General features: G+C 47.5%; 1 protein-coding gene across 1 annotated transcript in view; it reads left to right on the top strand.

Annotated features, from left to right (window-relative positions):
- The window catches only part of Cracd (capping protein inhibiting regulator of actin dynamics), a 236,064-nt gene that overhangs the window by 103,777 nt on the left and 110,507 nt on the right, over positions 1-21,780 (top strand). Inside the window, exon 2 of the mRNA NM_001427853.1 lies at positions 8,741-8,887. The gene's annotated coding sequence lies outside the window, so the exon portion shown is untranslated. The remainder of the gene's footprint in view (positions 1-8,740; positions 8,888-21,780) is intronic.

The raw sequence follows: 21,780 nt of genomic DNA, 5'->3' as shown, positions 1-21,780 counted from the left end.
ACGTTTTGTCAAGGGGAAGAGGAAGAGTTGAGGACACTGCTGATACTCAGATTGGTCGGTTCCCAGGACACCTTTTAGATCAAGGGATTCAGGAATACAGAGAGGGTTGGGTACCTTTTCTACTACTGCAGTGGTGCAGGGGATGAGATGGTTTGTACAGAGCCCACTGTAGAACTTCAGCAACTGACTGCAATCCAACACACAGAGACGAAGAGGATCACTGGGGCTGCAGGCTTTCCTAGCTGATGAATAGCTTATTCTTCAGCCTAGTATCAGGGAGATAGGCTTCTCGCCCAAGATGCGCTTGTGAACAGCTGTCTTGGTGAAACTGAAAGCCAATCGGTTTATTCTGCAGTTCCCAAAATGACAATGAGCCATCAGGGGCTAGGCATGTGTGGTGGGAATGTATTTCTACTGTTCGGGAGCAGGTGAATATGGAATTTCTCTTTGTAGCTAAACCAGGAGAGAATCTCTCAATCTTCTGAAGTCCCAATATAGGAGAGTACAGCTGAGGTGAGCCATGAAGCAGTTCTAAAACAAAGCGGAGGGACAGAGCAGAGAATGAAATGGGCTTCAGTTACAGGTTTGGGAGTGGCTGTCTTTGCTGTGTCTGAAGCATCGGTAATTGTTACCATCTGACTGGGAGCCTTGGGACGGGGGAACGATAGTCTCAAAGGAAAGGGCCCCGGAGGTCTTCTCAAAGGCTGCCTTCTCTGCCTGGTAAACAGGTTCTAGATTCTTCATCAGGCCTCAGCCTTCAGGTCTGAGCCCCAGATGTGACCTCAAGGATATAGTAAGTTAATAGGTGCTTACTCCCCAGTCAGTGGAGGTGCAGTTACCCGCTGAGATGTGCTTGTGGACGCTGACCTTCTAGAAGTTGGAAATAAAGCAGATGACTAACTCATCTGCAATTCAAACATCCACCAAGGTATTTATCTGCCGTGCTACTTTACCAAAAACAATGGCTACTTTACCAAAAACAATGGCGCTGGTTCAGTGGACTTTCACTGAGCCACAGAACAAAACTCTTCCTTTGTCCTTCCTCCTCCTCCCCTTTGCCCTCTGTAATGGAGTAGCATCTTGATGCCACCAACACAGGCACAAAGGACCCTTCCTTTCCTGTCCTTCTGTTCCCTGCACATCATGTGCTTTCTGGTTTGGTTGGAGTGATAGTTGTGGTCCCGACCGGTTTGGGTGCTGTTACTCTGTGGGAGTGGGATCATGAGTCACAGGGGCAGTGGGTGTCAAGTGAAGGTCTCAGGAAAACCCAGAAAAAAACCCCTATGCTGTATGAGAAATAATAGGAACTGGGACTGGGCATGTATTTTCATAGAAGAGTATTTGTCTAGCTTCCGTAAGGGCATAGCCTGCGTTTAACTCCTCCTGCACTGCAAGCAATGGAAAGATAGGGGTAGAGAAAAGAGGAGAGAGAGAGGAAGAAAAGAGGAAGAAGAGGTGATGTCGGCAGCAGGGAGAGGAGAGGAGCTTAGGGTAGAGACTCATCCTGGATATTCTTGTGTGACAGACAAGACATTGATGGGTCCAGCATAGATCATTTGTTTAGGGGGTTGGTAAGTGTTGGGCATGGGGGCAAGCTTAGTGACGTACCGTGGGGTCAGTCTGTGCAGCCTGGGATGCCACACTCAGAAACTTACTGTGTGAGTAACCAGAAGTAATTGCATGTTTTGTAGAAACAGAGTAACTTAATGCAAACAGGATGTGCTGAATTAATTTGCTGAATCACAGGGTACTGCAGCCTAGTCAGGCAATGTCTGCATTAGGGAGTGACAGAGATAACAACTCAAAGAAAGTCAAAGTAAGCAACACACAGACCATAAACCCAAACAACCAGACATGGAGAACCATAGAGCATAAAACGGTAATGGCGGACATTAGTGTTTGAACAGCCACACTGTCGTTATAGCTGGTAAGGAACAGGCGTTACCTTTGAAGACTTGTCAGTGCAGAGGAGTGTTTGGAGGGCTCAGTACAGCCAGGAGGACACAGAACCAAGGGAGAGAAAGGAAGAAAGTCTATAGTGACCTCGGTTAGCAGCATCCTGTATTATGGTAGGAGGACTGTGAGTTGTTAAATGCAAACTGAGCAGGAGTTTTACTTGGAACTCAGACTGTTGAAGTGTCTTTTGAAAGTGGAAAGTGAGCAGACTGGTGAGCAGTCATTCGGGGAGTTAGGAGAACAGTGATGAGATGGTGGGATAGCAGGCATGGATGGTGGAGCTGGCAGGGTTAGATGATGGAGCTGGCAGGCATAGGTGATGGAGCTGACAGGAGATGATGGAGCTGGCAGGCATGGGTGATGGAGCTGACAGGAGATGATGGAGCTGGCAGGCATGGGTGATGGAGCTGGCAGGCATGGGTGATGGAGCTGGCAGGCATGGGTGATGGAGCTGGCAGGCATGGGTGCTGGAACTGGCATGGGTGATGGAGCTGGCAGACATGGGTGATGGAGCTGGCAGGCATGGATGATGGATGGAGCTGGCAGGCATGGGTGATGGAGCTGGCAGGCATGGGTGCTGGAACTGGCATGGGTGATGGAGCTGGCAGACATGGATGGTGGAGCTGGCAGGCATGGATGATGGATGGAACTGGCAGGCATGGGTGATGGAGCTGACAGGAGATGATGGAGCTGGCAGGCATGGGTGATGGAGCTGACAGGAGATGATGGAGCTGGCAGGCATGGGTGATGGAGCTGACAGGAGATGATGGAGCTGGCAGGCATGGGTGATGGAACTGGCAGGCATGGGTGATGGAGCTGGCAGGCATGGGTGATGGAGCTGGCAGGCATTCGTGACTTGCCTCTAAAATTTAACCATGAAAAGAGAAAGTTAAATAAAAACGAATAATAGCAGGAGTCTTACACATTATCCCAACTGATTAAGATGTATTTTCTCTACGAAGGAAAGATAGGAGCCTGCCTCCTCTGATAAGGTGATGGGAGAGGGGGTGTGACCAGTGACCATGTTTTATCCTATAGCCACACGCACAGCTCTGGGCGGGGTGTGTGTGCCTTTTTCCAGAAAGGCAGGGGATGAATCGGAATGTCTGTATTTGAAATGGTGCGTGAAGGTAGAGGAGGACAGGAAGGAAACCATTAGTGCCCCACTTCCCAATGTAATTTCATATCTAGGAAAGACTACAATAAGGGTTTCCTGACCTGAAGTCCAGACCATTCCTGCTGTGCCCTGCTGTGTGTAGGAGAGGAAAAGGAGGAAAGTATCACTTTTCAGGTCATGTTGTCCACTGAGAGTCACCAAAACCCACAAGTGTCACCTGTTGCTAATGAAAAGGCGGTGAGGGCTGGAGAGATGCTTCAGCTGTTAAAATGGCCCGCTCACAACCAAACCATCAAGAGTGGGCTGAGAAGGCTGTTTAAAGGGACCACGCCTGTCTAGCTGAGGTCCTGTGGGAGAAAACCTCATTCTACCATTCTACCTGACCAGAATTAACAGGCCATGCAGTCTCCGCTCCCGGGCAGAGAGCTCCGAGTAGCTTCCCCGTATCTGTTACACTCTGCCAGGTCACAGGTATCCTGGCTTGTAGGAGGAAATGAATCCTGTAGATGTGGCCTCACACTGGGCTTCCTGAGTGTCCTGATTCTCCATGGGATGGTCTGTCCTGTGGCAGGGGGTGGTGCAGTTTGCTTTCCACCGCCTTCCGGGGCGGTCTCCTCCAGCCATCCTGTTCAGATTTCTTGTTTTGGTTTTTGTTTGTTTGTTTTTTTTTCTTCCTTTTGCTGTTTGCTCCTATCAGCTAATGTGTTGCTTCTTTTTTAACTGACTTTGTGTTCGATTTTGGAAAAACTACCGAGATATATTCATTAGTTTCTTTTTATTAAGTTTGTGGCATTGTCACCGAGCTTCTTCACTCATACACATTCACCTTCTCCTTTGACATAGGGGGTTGGTTAGGATTGGCTGGTTACTAGGGGCTGAACCCAGAGTCTCACATGTGCTAGACAAGTGCCCTTTCACTGAGCTATGCCCCAGCTCTGTGTGTGTGTGTGTGTGTGTGTGTGTGTGTGTGTGTGTGTGAGATACATACACACTAAATATTATTTTATCATTATTAATTTTGAAACAGGGTCTCACTGTTACCTGGGCTAGCCTTGAACTTCCTCTGGAGCCAAACCAGACCTTCACCCACATAGCTCTCAGGGGATCTTTCACATCTGCCTCTTCCCAGCTGTTCTGCTTGGGATGGCTGGAATAGAGGGCAGGATTTCTGTGTTCTTTCTGGCATCTGTATCACCCTTTCGCCGCATCCTTTGTAGCTGGTATTACAGGTCACCATGCCCAACCTGGACCACCTTGCCTGGCTTCCATTCTTGAACCACAAACTGTCTTAAGCATTCTTCTAAGCTGCCCCTGTGGGTATGAGAAGGGGCGTGAACAGACATGGGCTCCCAGAAGGAAGTTCCCACCAGAGGACGTTTGTGATTGCTTTCTTGACAGTAAGTGGACATCTGCTTTGTCCTCCTAACACCTTGGTGCTTGTCAGGATGCTCACACTAGGGAACTTCTCTGAGGCTTCCTGAGTTCTATTTTGTCTAAATGGCAAAAAGTTTAAGAAAAAAATCGAGTTGAACCTTTTAAAACATACTTTAGTAGTATAGTCAAATGTCATGTGTGAATTTGCCTGCATGTTAAAGTTTGTAATAATTTGCAAAAACAAAAAAGATACAAGTAAAAATCTTACTTAGTCAGGCACACACCTCCAATCACAGCACTCAGGAGACAGAGGCAGGTGAATCTTTGTGTTTTCAAGGTCAGTCTGGTCTACATGGTGAGTTCCAGCACAGCCAGGGCTATAAAATGAGACTGTCTCAAAAAAATTTATTTTTTTTCTTTTTTTTCCCGGAGTTGAGGACCAAACCCAGGGCCTTGAGCTTGCTAGGCAAGCGCTCTACCACTGAGCTAAATCCCCAACCCCCTCAAAAAAAAAAAAATATATATATATATATATATATATATATATATATATATTTGAAATTTCAAGCCAGGCAGTGGTGGCACATACCTTAATCCCAGCACTTGGGAGGCAGAAGCAGGTGGCTCTCTGAATTTTGTGCTAGCCTGGTCTACAGAGCAAGTTCCAGGACAGCCAGGGATAGACAGAGAAACCTTGTCTCAAAAATCAAACAAAAGAAAAAGAAAGAAAAAAGAAATTGAAAATTGAAATACTAAATTTGAAATTCATTTCAATTGTGTATACATACACACACACACACACACACACACACACACACACACATACACACACACGCACATACACACACACATTTTCCATGCTTCTCATGGTGGCCATCCTCGAGGCTGTGAGCGTCATGGTGTATTCAGGTTTGCCAAGAATAATGGTGCTACACATTAATGGTCCTTCCACGTGTACACGGGGCAGCTTGTCTTCGGAGCTCTGTCTGTTGAAGTCCTCCGCCCATTTAGAAAGTTGGATTGTTTGTCTTTTTGCTACACAGTTAAGGTGTCACAGTGATACGTCAGAAGCCGGTAACATGGAAACATTCTTGAGGCAGTGTAAACCAGAGCTGTCGTGTTATCGATGGGCATGCAGTATGGGATAGCCACACTGCAAAGATATCTGGCCATTTCTTAGAGTTAAACACCCATCGACCTAAAACCTGGTGATTCCACTGCTAGGATAAGGCATTTTTCCCCAAGAGAAATCGAAATACATATTTGCAAAAAGCTGATAGAGAAATGGAACCGCTTTATCTGAATTAGCGCCAGATAAAAACAAACATCCAATCACAGGAGAAGATATTACAAATGTGGTGTTTTCATGAAAGGAATATTTACCAGCAATAAAAAAGATCAAACTTCTAGATACACTTAACAGTATGTTGTGGTAAAATTTCGTCCTGGTCCCGCGAGTTGCCACTCCGCGCTGATCTGCGTTCTCCTCCTGTTTCTCTGTCAACCACTTTCACACACTGTCCCCTTGACTGGTTGTTGCCACACCTGTTGCCATCTCATTCCTCCGAGGGCGGGTGGTGTTAGGGTAGCCCCACATCACGCTAGCCCACTTCTTGCTAGCCCCAAGCATGCGCGATTTTTTAATTTTATCGCAACAACAGTACAGGCAACTCAGAGACAGTGTCCTGGGTGTGTTAGGCCAGGCAGACACAAAGGGTACCCTGTGCTTGCCTCTTCCCTGAAGCTTAGGAAGAACTGACTGTGCTCATGGGAATGACTGTATTCCCAGGGGTGGCATAGAGTTAACTGACAGGGTCGTGAGGGAACTTTCTGTAAGTACAGATGTGTTCTTTCTTCTCTTGAGGATCCTAGAGTTGGGCCCTTTATCAGAAACGTACCTAAATGAGCCAGTATAATGGTGTACATTTTTAGTCCCACAGCTCTGAAAATGACAGCAGGCAGATCTCTGTAAGATCAGGCCATATGGGTTCACATAGCAAGTTGAGGGGGGTCACGTGGTGAGACCCCCGTCTCCAAAACAATAATGTATCAGATGTGCTACCCTATAGCAGCACTTTTCACTGCATGTAAATCTTACCTCAACTTTGAAAAACAGCCATGTTTTTTTATAACCTAGTAATCTTTAATTATTTCATAATAATTCATTTTAATAGCACTCTGATTTATTTCCATCGGTTGAAAGTTCTTTAGACTCACTTTATGAACTATCTGTGTTAATGTCTGTAAGTGCTGACGTGTGCCTTGAAGAACTATGCGGTCACAATCCTGAGGTACAGTACCACTGCACAGCTGGCTAAGAGTTAGTGTCACTGTGGCCTTTGGACCCTACTGAGTTTGCTTTGCCCCCCATTTATTTATTTATTTATTTATTTATTTATTTATTTATTTATTTATTTTGCTTGTATTGTAGGCTGCTAAGTGGTGTGTGTTACAGTCTTTTACAAGCTTTATAAATTGGAATGTGTCAATCATAGCTTCTTTAAAGACCACATCCTCATCTCTGGATCATGCCAGAGTTTGTCTTGCTGCTGCTGCTTCCTCCTCCTCCTCTTCCTCCTCTTTCTCCTTGATCCCTTCCCTCCTTTATCTCCTCCTTCTTTTTATAACTCCATATCCTGGTATTGTCTCTCCGTTGTTGGTTTGCTTGTTTATTTTGTATGTATGAGCATTAGCCTGTGCAAATTTGCGTGAAGTGCCCAAAGAGGCCAGAAGAGGGCACCAGATCCCTTGAGACCCAAGTTATGGATGGTGAGCCTCCATGTGGTGCTGGGAATAGAACTCAGGTCCTCTAGAGGAGCAATGCTCTTAACTACTGAGCCATGTCTCCAGCCCCTTGCTTCATCATTGCTGACTGAATGAAGTACTTTATGCATAAAACATCCTAGAAACTGTAGATGGTTTCTGTGGGGTTTCAGTTTTGTTTTCTCCCAAGGCCCTTTCCTCTGGCTTCTGACAATCATGTTGTCAGAGTCTGGGCACCACAGTGACATAAGGCCTAGTGGGTACTTTTTGGGTCTTTCTTTGAGCCGTGTGTTTGTTTGTTTGACTGATTGTTTTTTACCAGCACTCTCTCAGTGGCAGTGACAGCTTCTGAACTATGGCTGTCATTCCCAAGCACCACGGAACTATCAAGAGCTCCATTAACCTGTCAGTGCTGTGTGTGTGTGTGTCTGTGTGTGTGTGTCTGTGTGCCTGTGTGTGTCTGTATGTGTACCTGTGTGTGTGTCTGTGTGTCTGTCTCTCTGTGTGTGTCTGTCTGTCTGTGTCTGTGTGTGTATGATCATGTTTCTGTGTGTGTGTCTGTATGTGTGTCTGTGTGTCTGTCTCTGTGTGTCTGTCTCTGTGTGTCTGTCTGTCTGTCTGTGTCTGCGTGTGTATGACCATGTGTGTCTGTGTGTGTATGTGTGTCTGTGTGTGACTGTGTATGTGTATCTCTGTGTCCATGTGTATGTCTGTGTTTATTTGTGTATGTGTGTGTATCTGTGTGTCTCTGTGCGTGTGTGCACTCTTGTATAACAAGATTACATACACCACCATACTCTCAGCTCTCCCCATTTGTTTAAACACATTTTGAGATGATTTGTACCTGAGTGTCTAATTGCGTTCGGTCAGAAGTTAGTCTGATACGAGTTAACCCTTCATGGCCAGGAGCTAAGAGTCCTCCTCTACGCAGGCAATTCTACCTGCTCATCTGGAGTGGTTTCTTGTCCTGTGTCACTGGGTTTGCAAAGAACTGCATCAACACTGAGCTTTCCTCCTCCACAGGTCCCTCTCAGTTCCCAGTTAAAACCCACCACTATGCGTCACGGCTTGTACCCAGGCAGGGGTGGGTGCGTGTCCTATCCACAGGAAAGGTTAACCTGGTTAAATCTGATTGGGATTTGAGTGAAAAGATGTCCTCCCCGGGGGCTCAGGTCCACCGTCACCCTCCCCTCTGGCTTCTCCAATTGTAGCTAATCTCCCAGGAAGTGGAAATGTAAAACTGCGCGTATAGGAATACGAAAGCCCCAACAGCCCACCGCGTGGTTCTTTTGGTCCCCTTAGAAACAGGAACATTTTCATAAATGCGCTAAAATCCATACACTAACATGTAGGAGAAGCAGAAACACAGTACTGCCTGAACCTAACTGAAAGTCTTGCAAAGCAAGCAAGCAAAGGCCACCTCTTTTCACTGACTTTGGTCAGGAAACAGAGAAGAGAACCATGTTAATGGCTTCTGAGGCGACGATGGATGACCTAGAATGTGCCTTCTGTTTGCTCTTTTCTCCACAGTTCCCAAGAGCTGTGATTCCCAGGCTGTCTCGGTGTTGCACCCTGGTTCCTGACGCACATCCCCGAGGGTGGGGCCGCCTTTTTATAAGAAGAAAAGTTTGGTGGTGATTTGTCCAGTAACAATAGGAGTTGCGTCCGTTCATAACAGTAAGTCCCCTGCTTAGAGCACTACCTGGGACTGCTTGTGGAGAAGATACTGGAGCGGGGGGTGGGGGGGAAGAGAGGGAGGGAGGGAGGGAGGGAGGGAGGGAGAGAGAGAGAAGGAGGGAGGGAGGGAGAGAGAGAGAGAGAGAGAGAGAGAGAGAGAGAGAGAGAGAGAACTCACTGGACTGTAAAATGGACAGGGTGCCTTCTAGAGTAGGTTCCCTGCTCTCCTACTTAGCAGCTGAGTCTGCACAAGGTGCTGATATTTGCTGAATGCCAGCTCTTTGATTAAATCAACAAATGTAGGAAGTCTTTGTAAGTAGGAGGATGTATATAATACAAATGTGTGTCACTATTGTTTTTATTGGCCTTTTGCAATTATACCATCCTGTGCCGTAGGAAGGCGCCTTCTGTCTCTTGGTGATTTTGGATCATAGAACACGGCTCTGTGATTCAGTACCCAGTCCTCACCTTCTGAGCGCTGGGTCTGGGAGACGGTCCCCACCTGCCTCCCTCTCTAACAGAGTCATTCTGCTCTCTTGACCTCGGATAAGCTGAGGGAAGGGATGGAAGCTAAGGTCAAAGAAGACAGCCGTCAGCGTTCCTTATGGTGTGTGTCGTGTATTTAAACACCCCCGTGCCTGGTCAGAGAGTTGTTACACCTGTCATAGCATTTCTCCTCGGGGTCGGGAACTCTGAAGGCATCAGGTTCTAAGCAGAGGAAACAGCAATACAAGACTGAAAGGAAGGAACAGAGCTTGCATGCCACAGGCATAGCCAAGAGCCAATGTGCTGAGACCGGCTGAATGGTAACGGGAAGAGAGCGTGGGGAGGCTAGGTCAGGTCCAAAGAAGATAAATACATTCCCATGGTTTAGATCCTGCCTTCGCCCCAACTCTACCTGTGCAACAGAATAAACGGGCCTGGGTCATTTATAAAACAAAAACCAAACAAGACACAGGCTTACTCAGCTCATGGCTCTGGAGGCTGCAAGGTCCAGGCACGTGCCGCTGGCTTCGGTAAGAGCCTTGTCTCATACCATGGAAGGAGAAAGGCGACAGCACAAGCCTGGGAAGCAAGAAAAGGCCAAACTCAAGCTCACTCACAATAAGCCACACTGTAATACCATCTGTCCATCCTCAAGGCACAGCCGTTGTGACAAGGGGGGTCCCACTTCTTCAGCGCTATTCCCCTCAAAACTAAGCTTCTAGCACATGAACTCTGAGGCACATGTTCAAACATAGCCAAATTATCAGCTTCTCTGCTCTTATCTCCGGGACTCGGAATTCTAAGTGTATTTCCTTCACAGTTAAGAAACACACAGCCATGCATGCACACTAAGTAAGTAAATTAGACCCCATCACCATACTGGTTTTCTGGGGGATGCTGTAACAAAGCGACAAGACTCAGTGGCCGAGAACAACAGAAACCTTCCAGTTCTGTCGCGTTATCAAGCCAACCTCTAGTTAGGGCCATGCTCCCAGCAGACTCTCAGTGGGGAATTCCTTCCTTCTCACTTCCTAGCTTGTGGTGGTTTGTAGCAAGCTTTCGCAGTCCTCAGCTTGTAGCTGTAGCACTCCAATTTCTGCCCCTGTCATGGGGAACCATTTCTGTGGACGTCTCCACATGGCATCCCTATTGAACTTGTCTTCAAAGGCGGCCATCCCCCTCTTTCTTACAAGGACACACCAGACATTGGATCCAAGGCCCGCCCTACTCGGCTGCAACTCTTTCTTAATTGGTTTCTTGTGCAGCAACCCTGTTTTGAAGTAAGGCTGTTTTCTGAGCGTGAAGGGACAAGCCCTCACTTTATCTTTAGGAGAGGGATCTGAAGTTCAGCCCATCACAGCCATCTTTAGTGAAATAGTACCATCCCCACAGTGCAGGCACACATTTTTTTTTCTCATGAAACAGGAAAAAATTTATGCACAGGCACACAAACACACAGGCCACCCTCTGAGTCACCCGCTCAACACACTCGAACCAGGGGATCCTGAAGCCTTTAATACATTTTATTTTTGATCACGTTTAAGCGCCTCTTAAACATGAAGCTCCTCCTTACATTTGTGAGTGCGAGGCCATACCAGGAGTGGCATATTAGGCACAGTCTCGAGAGCGAGGCCTGCAAAAGGAGAGCTACAGCCATCGTGGCCACTGCTGGTGAAGAGATGCTGCTCTTGAGACTGCCCCTGCTGGTTAAGAATTAGAGTCAGGGCTGGGGAGATGGCTCAGAAGGCAAAATGCCTGCCTGCCTGCCTGCCTCCTGCCTGCCTGCCTCCTGACTCCTGACTCCTGCCTGCCTGTCTGTCTCCTGCCTGCCTGTTTCCTGCCTGCCTGTCTCCTGCCTGCCTGTCTCCTGCCTGCCTGTCTCCTGCCTGCCTGCCTCCTGCCTGCCTGCCTGCCTGCCTGCCTGCCTGCCTGCCTGTCTCCTGCCTGCCTGCCTGTCTCCTGCCTGTCTCCTGCCTGCCTGCCTGCCTGCCTGTCTCCTGCCTGCCTGCCTGCCTGCCTGCCTGCCTGTCTCCTGCCTGCCTGCCTGCCTGCCTGCCTGCCTGCCTGCTGCCTGCCTGCCTCCTGCCTGCCTGCCTGCCTGTCTCCTGCCTGCCTGCCTGCCTGCCTGCCTCCTGCCTGCCTGCCTGCCTGCCTGCCTGCCTCCTGCCTGCCTGCCTCCTGACTCCTGACTCCTGCCTGCCTGTCTGTCTCCTGCCTGCCTGTTTCCTGCCTGCCTGTCTCCTGCCTGCCTGCCTGTCTCCTGCCTGCCTGCCTGCCTGCCTGCCTGCCTGCCTGCCTCCTGCCTGCCTGCCTCCTGACTCCTGACTCCTGCCTGCCTGTCTGTCTCCTGCCTGCCTGTTTCCTGCCTGCCTGTCTCCTGCCTGCCTGCCTGCCTGCCTGCCTGCCTCCTGCCTGCCTGCCTGCCTGCCTCCTGCCTGCCTGCCTGCCTGCCTGCTGCCTGCCTGCCTGCCTGCAATACCAGATCAGAGCTTCAGGCTGGAAGCAGAGGCTGGAGGATCCCAGGGGCCTCCTGATCAGCCATTCTAGCCCAATTGATGGTGCAGTAAGTGACTGTCTCCAAAAATCACCCAGAAACCAAAGTGGACCTCTGCCCCACCCCCCACACAGAGAGACAAATGAACACATGCAGACACACAGACATACATACACACATATAATCATACAAACAGACACGTAGACACAAACACAGAGACACACACTGATCTACACACACGTGCGCACACATCAGTGCGTGGTCAAATAGACCAGGAGCCATTTCTTTAGAGTTTTTACTACCGGGTTCTGGCAAGCACCGAGCTGGCTCAATCCGTCCGCCGCTGGAATGGGAATAAAGGCTTACCCTTGATTCTCAGGAATCTGATAGGGTTGAGAAGTTATGAATACTTTAGTACATTTTAAATATTCAGATAACATTCGCGTAGCATGAAGTTTTTTTTTTTTTTTTTTTTTTTGGTTCTTTTTTTCGGAGCTGGGGACCGAACCCAGGGCCTTGCGCTTGCTAGGCAAGCGCTCTACCACTGAGCTAAATCCCCAACCCCATGAAGTTACCTGCTCAATTTATGTTTTTAAAGCTTTTTGTTGTTTTCTACGATTAAAGTGTTTAAGATGGATATGTCGGTTGGAGTCTGTAATACCAGCTAATTGGGAAGGTGAGGCAGGAGCACCATAAATTCAAGGCCAACTTTGGTGACTTAGTGAGACCCTGTCCACCCCCAAAAGAGAAAGGGGAGGAGAGAGGCGAAGGAGAGGAAAGGAAACCCACACAGGGATATGATGGAGTAGGCGGGCCCACCTAGTATGTTTGAGGCTCTGTGTTCAGTCCCCAGTACCACACCGCAGTGAAGTAAAATAACCCGTTTAAAAGTGTTTAAAAGAGAACAAATTCAACAGTGCATTTAGTACATTTACTGTGTCATAAATTTACTACCTCTGACCCATTCCGCAGAATCTCCGTCACCTCAGGTGGAACTCTGTGCCCACCCCACCCCCACCCCTGGAAATGGAGTCATGCTGCATGTGACCCGTTTTGGCTGGTTTAAAACAAACAAACAACAAACAAACAAACAAACCCTTGACTTGTAATTACAAATCGTTTTTCAATGACCTCATCCACATTCAGGAGCGCTAACAGGCTGTGGGCCTAGCAGTGGTTTCTAATTGAATCCTCCAAGAAAACCGCCTCAGGGAAGCATCCGTCCCTGAAGTGGCTTCAGGAGACAAACAGCACTTCAGGATGAGATTACTTAATCAGCAAAGGTGTGAGGAGTCAGCTTTACCTCACTTCACCCCTGCCGTATGGCCCACTCCCTTCAGCCACCTGGGCCCCCAACCCCTGACTTAGGCTGCCATTGTTCTGGTTGGGCCCCTAACCCTTGACTTAGGCTGTCATTGTTCTGGTTTCGTGAACTCCGATGTCGCCCCATCGCGCAGCTGAACCTGCAATTGATATTTTGGCCGAGGAGTCAGAGATTAGATTGCCTTAGCAACAAAGCTCTCCTGAGTCCTCTCCCGAGGGGGTTAGATGATACCCGAGGCCGGGGATGAAAATTTGAGGCATACTTTATACTGTCATCTCCTGGGGACGTCTTTAGGAGAGCAGCTCTTGCTCAGGAAAGGATCTGGGAGGCAGACTGTGAAGCCTTGAAATGTGAGTCCCCTCTCCATCTGCCAGGCGTAACCTAAGAAGACAGCACAGGTGGAGGAGGAGGAAACTGTGGTAAACAGGATTCAGCAAATCCTTTTTTTTCTGGTGGCAAAGGAGTCCTAAGACAGCAAAGCCAAAGACTTGGGTTGGATGTGCTAGTGGTTCAGTCAGTGACGGCCACCTGTACATCTCTTCTGAGACCTCCTGACAGGTCCTTCACAAGGACCCTGGGACCACGGTTAAATGCAAGCTCTCGCTGGCCCCTGTCAACCAGAGTCGAGTATCATGTCACCATATCGTGCATGAGATCTGACTGAATCCCCCACTTTCGACTCCAAAAAGTTACTTCCGAGAGCCTCAAAATACCACCTGTGGACTACTGGGGTGGTTTTGACCACAAAACTGGGTGACGAGCTTGCGAGGGGCAGTCCTCTCCTCTCTTCCTCCTGTATCCCTTCCCGCCACTCTTCCTCTCCTTCCGTTGGCATGCATGGGGTTGCTTACACACCAGACACGGTGCCGGGGCTGGGAATATAAAGGAGACCCCCACTATCTAAGGGTTCGTGCCGTGCCCTCTGCTGCCTCCCATCTGTCTGCGGCTGCCTGTCCTGCTTCTGCAGAGACCTGGAAGGAGCCATGTACTTGTCTGTCCCTTTCGGTAGGAGGCAGCTTGAAAGCCAAGAGTCCCCGCCGGCCTCGGAGCCTGTGAATTTAGCTTGGGCAAATACTGAGGGCATTGCCATGTGAACCGAACTTCACCAAATTGAATTCGGATATGTAAACAGATAACAGGATAAAGTGTGGTTAGTGATATTTGAGAGTGTTTTCTGCGCACAATGCCTGGATCACAGAAGGCAAAGTCAACAGCCCTCACGGGGAGGAAAGGGGCCTCCCGGGCGTGCCATGTGAGCCCTCTGGAAAGAGGAGAAGGTGTTTGCCAGACAAACAAGGGGGACCCACAGTCAGCAGAGGTGACGCCTTAGGAACATGCTTCTTGGGAGGGGACCCCCTGACCCTCTTGGTAACCCCTTCTTCTAGTGTAACTTTAGAACCCAACTGCTTGATTGGCCTCCAGCATTGGCGTAACCCTAGGAAATTAAAGAGGTTAAAACCAGGGGGAAAAACTATGCCGGGTTCCTCATCCTTAAAATGCCACTCATTTTAATCTTTGCCTTATTAAAATAAGTGAAAGTTCACTTCTTTTCTACACTGGCTCAAACTGGCAAGTTTCACATCCCAGGGTCCTTTCAGCATTTGGGCAAACATGCCAAGCCCCTCCCACGGAAAAGCCAGGGCCCCCGCACTTCAGGCTTACAAAGGACAAATGGTAACAGAGTTTTGCTCCTAAGGAGAGCAACATGGACCCTGAACAGAAAAAGCTAAAGCTAAAAGCGAGTGAGGAGAGGCCCCTCCACTACCATTTCCTATCAAAGGAAAAAGGAAGGAAAAAAAAAAAAAACCCAAACCTTATTTATATGCACAGCCACAGAACTGGTGTTAAGTTCTTTGAAATAAAGGACTCTAATTCTGCAGTTCAGAGCTCCGGGGGAACAAGGAAGAAGGCTGTACTATTTACTGTACTGCACAAGCCTCACCAAGTCCTCTCCACGGTGGAAAACAGGCCCAAAGGAGCACTGGAGGCAGAATTTCAGCTTCACATTCAAGACTTGCTTCTTTAATCTGTAACCATTGTCAGCATTCTACGAGAGCCCCAGCTCACAGTTTTGATTATCTGACAAATAAGGACAGGATTTTTTTTATTAATTATTTTATTTTATTTATTTTTATTTATTTACATTCCAGATGTTGTCCCCTCCCAGTCTCCCTCCTCTCTGTCTCTCTGTCTCTCTGTCTCTCTGTCTCTCTCTCACAAACACACACACACACACAATTCTTCCCATTCTGCCTCCCCTCTGCCTCTGAGAAGGTGCTCCCCCTTTCCCCACCCACCCAGGCATCCCTCTTCCCAGGGGCCTCAAATCTCTGCAGGATTGCCATATCCTCTCCAACTGAGGTCAGAAAAGGCAGTCATAAGGACGAGTTTTAACCAGGACCTAACATGCTGCCCTACCTGGGAACCCTGGAGCCATGGTTTGAATGGTGCATGTCAGAGAGAGACAGTAGCAACTGTCTGGGCTCCATCCACACACAGTGCCCTTCACTCTGTATCTTCAGCTCAAGGCCTCAGCAGTCCTTAAACACATTTGCAAATGACAGGTCCTCTGACCCCTCCCCTCCCAGAAGTGATTCTTTCCTGTGGATGTCTCTCTGTGCCCGGTCATATGCAGACCTTCAGCTCTACCTGGCTTGTGACTTAGTAAATAGGTTCTCTCTTCTACTGGACCCTAATTTCCTTGAGCCTGTGGCATTTTCCTGGAGGAAAATCCTCTTCCACATCATCCCAGTGTGTGCCACAGTTCTGAGCCCTGATGGATGCTCAGAAATAAGTGAATGCCTTTGGTGGAGTGGATTTAAACCTAGGTAAATAGACGTGAGGATGTCTGTGTCTCCTGCTGCCATCACGGGTAGCATAACTGCTTGATCTGTTGTTTCTCAGAGGCTTCTGGGGATTGAGCACACCTCTGGTGGTGTCTGTGAGGGTGTTTTTAGAGAGTGGGACTGAGTAGGGAGACACCATGAATTCGGGCGCATCATCCCCCAAGCTGGATACCTGGGTGGAATGAGTCGGAGAGGAAGAGCGATTAGTGTTAGCATTCCCCTGCTCTGCCTTCTCACTGACCACCCCACAGCATCCTGTGCTCCCTGCCATAGGCTTCTCTCAGGTGGTGAGTCCTCAAGGCTAAGGAATTTCGAAGAAAGTGTCTGTGGTGAAATGCCTTTGGGGGGAATTCTGATGTAAACAGAGTGCATCCAGGGTCCCTTATTTTAACGTCTCCCAAATTAGAGACATTCTGGAGATGTTGTAAATCAGAGCTTCCTAAAAGGATTTATCCATAGAAACCTCCGTAATTTTGCTGGGAGGGTACAATCCTTTCCTGTGGTAACACCGTCTTACAAGCATACTAGCGGAGGATACACTGTAGCTCTCGAGCTACAAGCCATCAGGACTGCTTCCTTCTGGAAACTTCAGGGGAGAATCTCCTAGTCCTGATAGCTTGGAGGGGCTGCCTGTCTTCCCTGGCTTGTGATAGCTTCCTCTTTCTTCAACACTAGCAGCCATGTTCCACTGTGGCCTCTCCCTCTAGGTACCTGCACAGCCCTCAGCACAGCTCCCCCTGTGAGTTTCACACCCTGGTCTCCCCCTTTTAAAGACCCCTGTGATTTTACTGGGTACACCCAGATAATTAAGGCTGATCTCCCAGTCTCAACAACTCTCACAGTGTCGGATCTGCCAAGCGTCCTTTGCCTTGTAAAATATCAGTCAGAGGTTTCAGGGGCTCTTCGTGCTCTGTGATGGGTTTGTTCAGCACTCTTGCCAGCCCTTAGGGGAGTTTCTTAAAGGAGCACCAGAGCCACCATGTGTGATAGCTTTCCTCGAGGGAAATGGGCCCTCAGTTGGGGGACAAAGGAGATTCACATCTGTGATGCACAACAGTGGGTGTAAACAGGGACTAGAGAGGTGGCTCAGAAGTTAGGAACACTTGCTGGAGGATGGAGAGGTTGCTCAGAGGTCAAGAGCACTGGCTGCTCTTCCAGAGGTCCTGAGTTCAATTCCCAGCAACCACATGGTGGCTCACAACCATCTGCCATGAGACCTGGTGCCCTCTTCTGGCCTACGGGCATACATACATGCAGGCAAAATGATATATACATAACTAAAATAAAAAAGAACACTTGCTGATTTTCCAGAGACCATCCAGGTTCCGTTCCAGGCAGCCCTATCCGTCAGTTCACAGCTACCTGTTAATTCCAGTTCTAGGGGAATCTTACACCCTCTTCTGGCCACGACATGCACACAACACACAGACATCCAAGCAGGCACACACATATACATAAACTTCAACATACTTTTTTCAATTCTCTAAAATAAAGATCACTGAGGGTTTCTTTTATCAAATATTTTCAAGACTTCCAAACTATGTATCCATGAGCCTACTGTACACTGAAATAAAAGCAAAATATCATTTTGTGACAAGTTTACACTTTCATTAAAAGTATACTTATTGGGAGTTTTAACTCTGGCAACTGCCCAGAAGATTCTAGCAACATCTCTCCCGTACTCCAGTCACTAAGAGCATGAACCAAGTGCCAAATAGAGAGGTAGTAGGGCCCGCAAGCTGGATCAGGAAGGAGAGGCACTTTATGCCCAGCCTGAATACTTACGCTCAGACACCAGAACCCACACAGTGGAAGGAGAGAAGTGACTCCCACAAGGTGTCCACAGACTAACATCTGCACTCTATGGCACATGCAAGGTACGTGCACACACAGAATAAATAATTTTTAAAAGATAATAAATGAATAATAAATAAATATTAAATATATAATATTAAATGAAGAAACTGACTCATGGGAAGGTGCCTATGAAGTGGTGAAATAAAATGAGAGATGAGAAGACACAAATAAAAGGAGAGAGAGATGGTGACAGGCTAGCAAATTCGTCCCAAAAAATCCATGTGACAAAGTTGAGCGGGGAAAATGCAGATATTTTCCTGAAAAGAGTAAATTCAGAAATCCAAGGAAGGCATCTGATTCCATAGAAGAAGAGTGAAAAGGCTTTTCTATTGCCGTGATAAAACACCACGGCCCAGGCAGCTTAGAGAAGCAAGAGTTTATTTGGGCTCGTGCTTCCACAGGGATGAGAGTCCATCGCCATCTTGTCAGGAGAGCACAGTGGCAGGCAGGCAGGCACGGTGACTGAAGCAGCGAGCTGAGAACTCGCAGATTAAACTACAAGCCGGAAGCAGAAGGATCAAACTAGGAACCCCGTGTGGCTTTTACAATCTCAAAGTCCACACCCAGCAACGTACTTCCTGCAGCAAGGCTAGACCTGACCCTGTGCAAACAGTGCCATCAGCTGGGGACCAAGTAGTCAAACATCCGAGTGTGTGGGGGACATTCTCACCTGATATTAACATTACCCACGCTTCATCCCTGCAGACAGCTACAGCACAAGACTATGAGCTCTATCAGTGAGGGGACAAGGTGAGGTCAATCCTGGGGACTCCCCCTTAGGTGCAGCTAGGCATATTGCCAGTGTTCGCTCAGCACCCAGGAAGGACATATCGGAGTCACTCTCTCTGCACACCACAGTCTGGATCCATCTATTTAGAGCGACTGCTCCCAGGAAGTGTGGATAAGGAAGGGAAGAAGATCACCAAGTAGAGCAGAGCACCAAGTAGAATGAAAGGTTTCCAGTGGATACAGCCACAGGCTTCACCTTAGGGTGCTCGTTTCACGACAGTAAAAAGAAGTTCCCCAAAATGAGCAATATGGGTAAAGAAGAACCCAAGAGCATTGGGATTCAGATGCTATGAGAATCATTATTATTTAATTACAGGCCTCTCCTTGTATATTCAGTGTCATGTCATAGATGTGTGTGTGTGTATATATATATATATATGTATGTATGTATATATATCACATATATTATCTAGATATTATATATAGTCAAATCAACGATGCTTATAGGTCACTTTGGTTTTTTTTGTTTTTGTTTTTGTTTTTTTGTTTTTTTGTTTTTGGTTCTATTTTTCGGAGCTGGGGACCGAACCCAGGGCCTTGCGCTTCCTAGGCAAGCGCTCTACCACTGAGCTAAATCCCCAACCCCCCTAATTTTCTAAATAAAACAAAGTGACCTGGGGTTGGGGATTTAGCTCAGTGGTAGAGCGCTTGCCTAGGAAGCGCAAGGCCCTGGGTTCGGTCCCCAGCTCCGAAAAAAAGAACCAAAAAAAAAAAAAAGAAAAAAAAAGAAAAAAAAGAAAATTAGGGGAAGAAGTTTCTATTTTCTTCTAATCTTCTAGTCCTGGAATGTCTTTTATCCTGCTTCTATTGAGAGTATAGAACAGGTAAGAGAAGAACAACTTAGGCCTCCTCTCCTCCTCCTCCCCCTCCTCCTTTTCCCTTTCCCCCTCTCTCCTCTCCCTCCTCTCCCTCCTCTCCCTCCTCCCTGCTCTCCCTCCTGTTCCTCCTCTCCCCTCTTCCTCCCTCCTCCCCTCTTCCTCTTCCTCCTCCCCCTCTCTTTTTCTGTTCCCATTTCTCCACTTGCATCCTTCCTTTCTTTGAAACAGAGTCTAATCCTATAGGCTGGCCTAACTTCTCTCTATGGTGTAGGCCAGGCTAGAATTCAGGGCAAATCCTCCAGTCTTCGGGCTCAAGTGCTGGAAATGCTTGTGTGACGTTCTACACCTAGCTAATGCCTGTTTCATAGTCTCCTGTGTGATGATGCAGTGCACTTCACTGACACTCAGGAAGTAGCCGATGTCTTTTAGAGAAAAAAAATCTAACTTTGTGAGCGTTACAGGAATCAGTGGGAGTTGGCATAAAATAATCAGAAATACATTTTCATGTACAGCTAGGTGAGCTATGTTACGGGCCATGTTTACAAACATTCCAGACAAAAAACACAGGCCATGTTTGCAGGCTATAGTGACAATAGACTCTACAAAGGAAATATGTAACTGATTTCAGGCCATTTGAAGTCAATCTTGAGGAAATTATATCCAAAAGCAACATTGTACCAGGCAATATGAGAACAGTAGCAAAGAAAAAGTCATGAAGTTACAAAATATCCACTTTTTCAATGATGATGGATTTTTTTTTTAAAGACAAAAGATCCAGTGTAGTTGACGGACCAGAACTCACTGTGTAGACCAAGTTGGCCCAAACTCACACAGATCTGCCCACCATTGCTTCCCCTGTGCTGGGATTACAGGACTGTGCCACCACACCGCGCCCAATAGTAAGGCTTTTTCAGCTAAGGAGAATGTTAAAATTGAATCAGGATCAGTTAATACCACAGCATGTACCGAGGCCAACAAAATAAAAGTAAAACCAATGTGTTCTGCTTTCTATGCCTGAGTCGTATGTTAAAATGGAAACCTCCAGGGTGATGGTGACTGGCAAGGCCCCTGGGAGGTGACAGATCATGAGGGCAGGGCACTCACTAACAGAAGTAATGTCCTTATGAAAGATTCCCCCAGAGGCAAGCTAACCCTTGGAAGATACCACCAGTGAACCAGCCAGGGCCTCCACTGACACCAGATCCACTGGACCTCAATCTTGGACTTCTATTCTCCAAAGCTGGAGAATGAATTTCTACAGTCTGTGATATATCCATACAACATCCTGAGTGGCCTGAGACACGTGGGAAGCAGAAATGGTGTTCTGACAGTGAGCCAGCCATGTTCGGTAGTTAATTCCTTGGGTTGATCTGGCCCGTTTCGGATGGAGAGGTGACATTTATGCAACACTGTGTTCATTATCATAGAACGAAATTTAGTAGAACTAAGAGAAGCAAGAAGTAATACATGAGTTTTAATGGAAGAGGCTTTTTAAAAATAATAATAATAAAATCTCCCTTTTACTTGTATTCTATGTATGAATGTTTTGCCTGTGTGTATCTGTGCACCACATGAGGGCAGTACCAGAGAAGGCCAGAAGAGGGCGATGGATGCCCTGGGAACAGCATGACAGAATCCTGTGAGCCACTATGTGCGAACTGGGAATTGAAGTAGGTCCATTGAGCCTACTCATGAAGTTACAAAATCCTTCCAGCTCTAGAAGAAAGTCTCTGGTTGTAATGTTGATTAAAAGTATTTTAAAAATGTCTTTGGTTGGATGTTTTCTGGTGTGTGTGTGTGTGTGTGTGTGTGTGTGTGTGTGTGTGTGTGTGTGTGTGTGTGTGTGCTACTGCTGGAGAATGCAGGAGGCTGAAGGCAGAGAGTAGGGTGAGACTGAACGTGGCTGTAGGAATGTAGGGAAGAGATACGAAATTGTTTCATAGGAAGCTATTGTGGGAAGCAGCTGCTCGCAGCTGTAGATATTCCAGAGGTTAAAGTCTACGGTAACAGAAGGAACACGTACCTCCAAAATGGGAATAGTAACAAAAATGGTAAGCCATAAGAGAGGTTCTTTAAAACATGACATTACGGTGCCGAGACAACTTACTAATCCTAGCTAAGAAAATAGATGCCAAAAGGACATGGAACTCACAAAGGTCATGGAACAGAAAAGCAAGTGCAATTTACCACTTCTGAGAAACAGAGCTTGGAATAGAAACACATTATGACCGGCAACGCAGGAAGACAAAAGTAAACTGTACTTGTCTATCTTCTGTTGC

This window comes from Rattus norvegicus, chromosome 14, assembly GCF_036323735.1.
Source record: "Rattus norvegicus strain BN/NHsdMcwi chromosome 14, GRCr8, whole genome shotgun sequence".
Taxonomy (NCBI): domain Eukaryota; kingdom Metazoa; phylum Chordata; class Mammalia; order Rodentia; family Muridae; genus Rattus; species Rattus norvegicus.
This window is presented reverse-complemented; position numbering and strand designations above follow the sequence as displayed.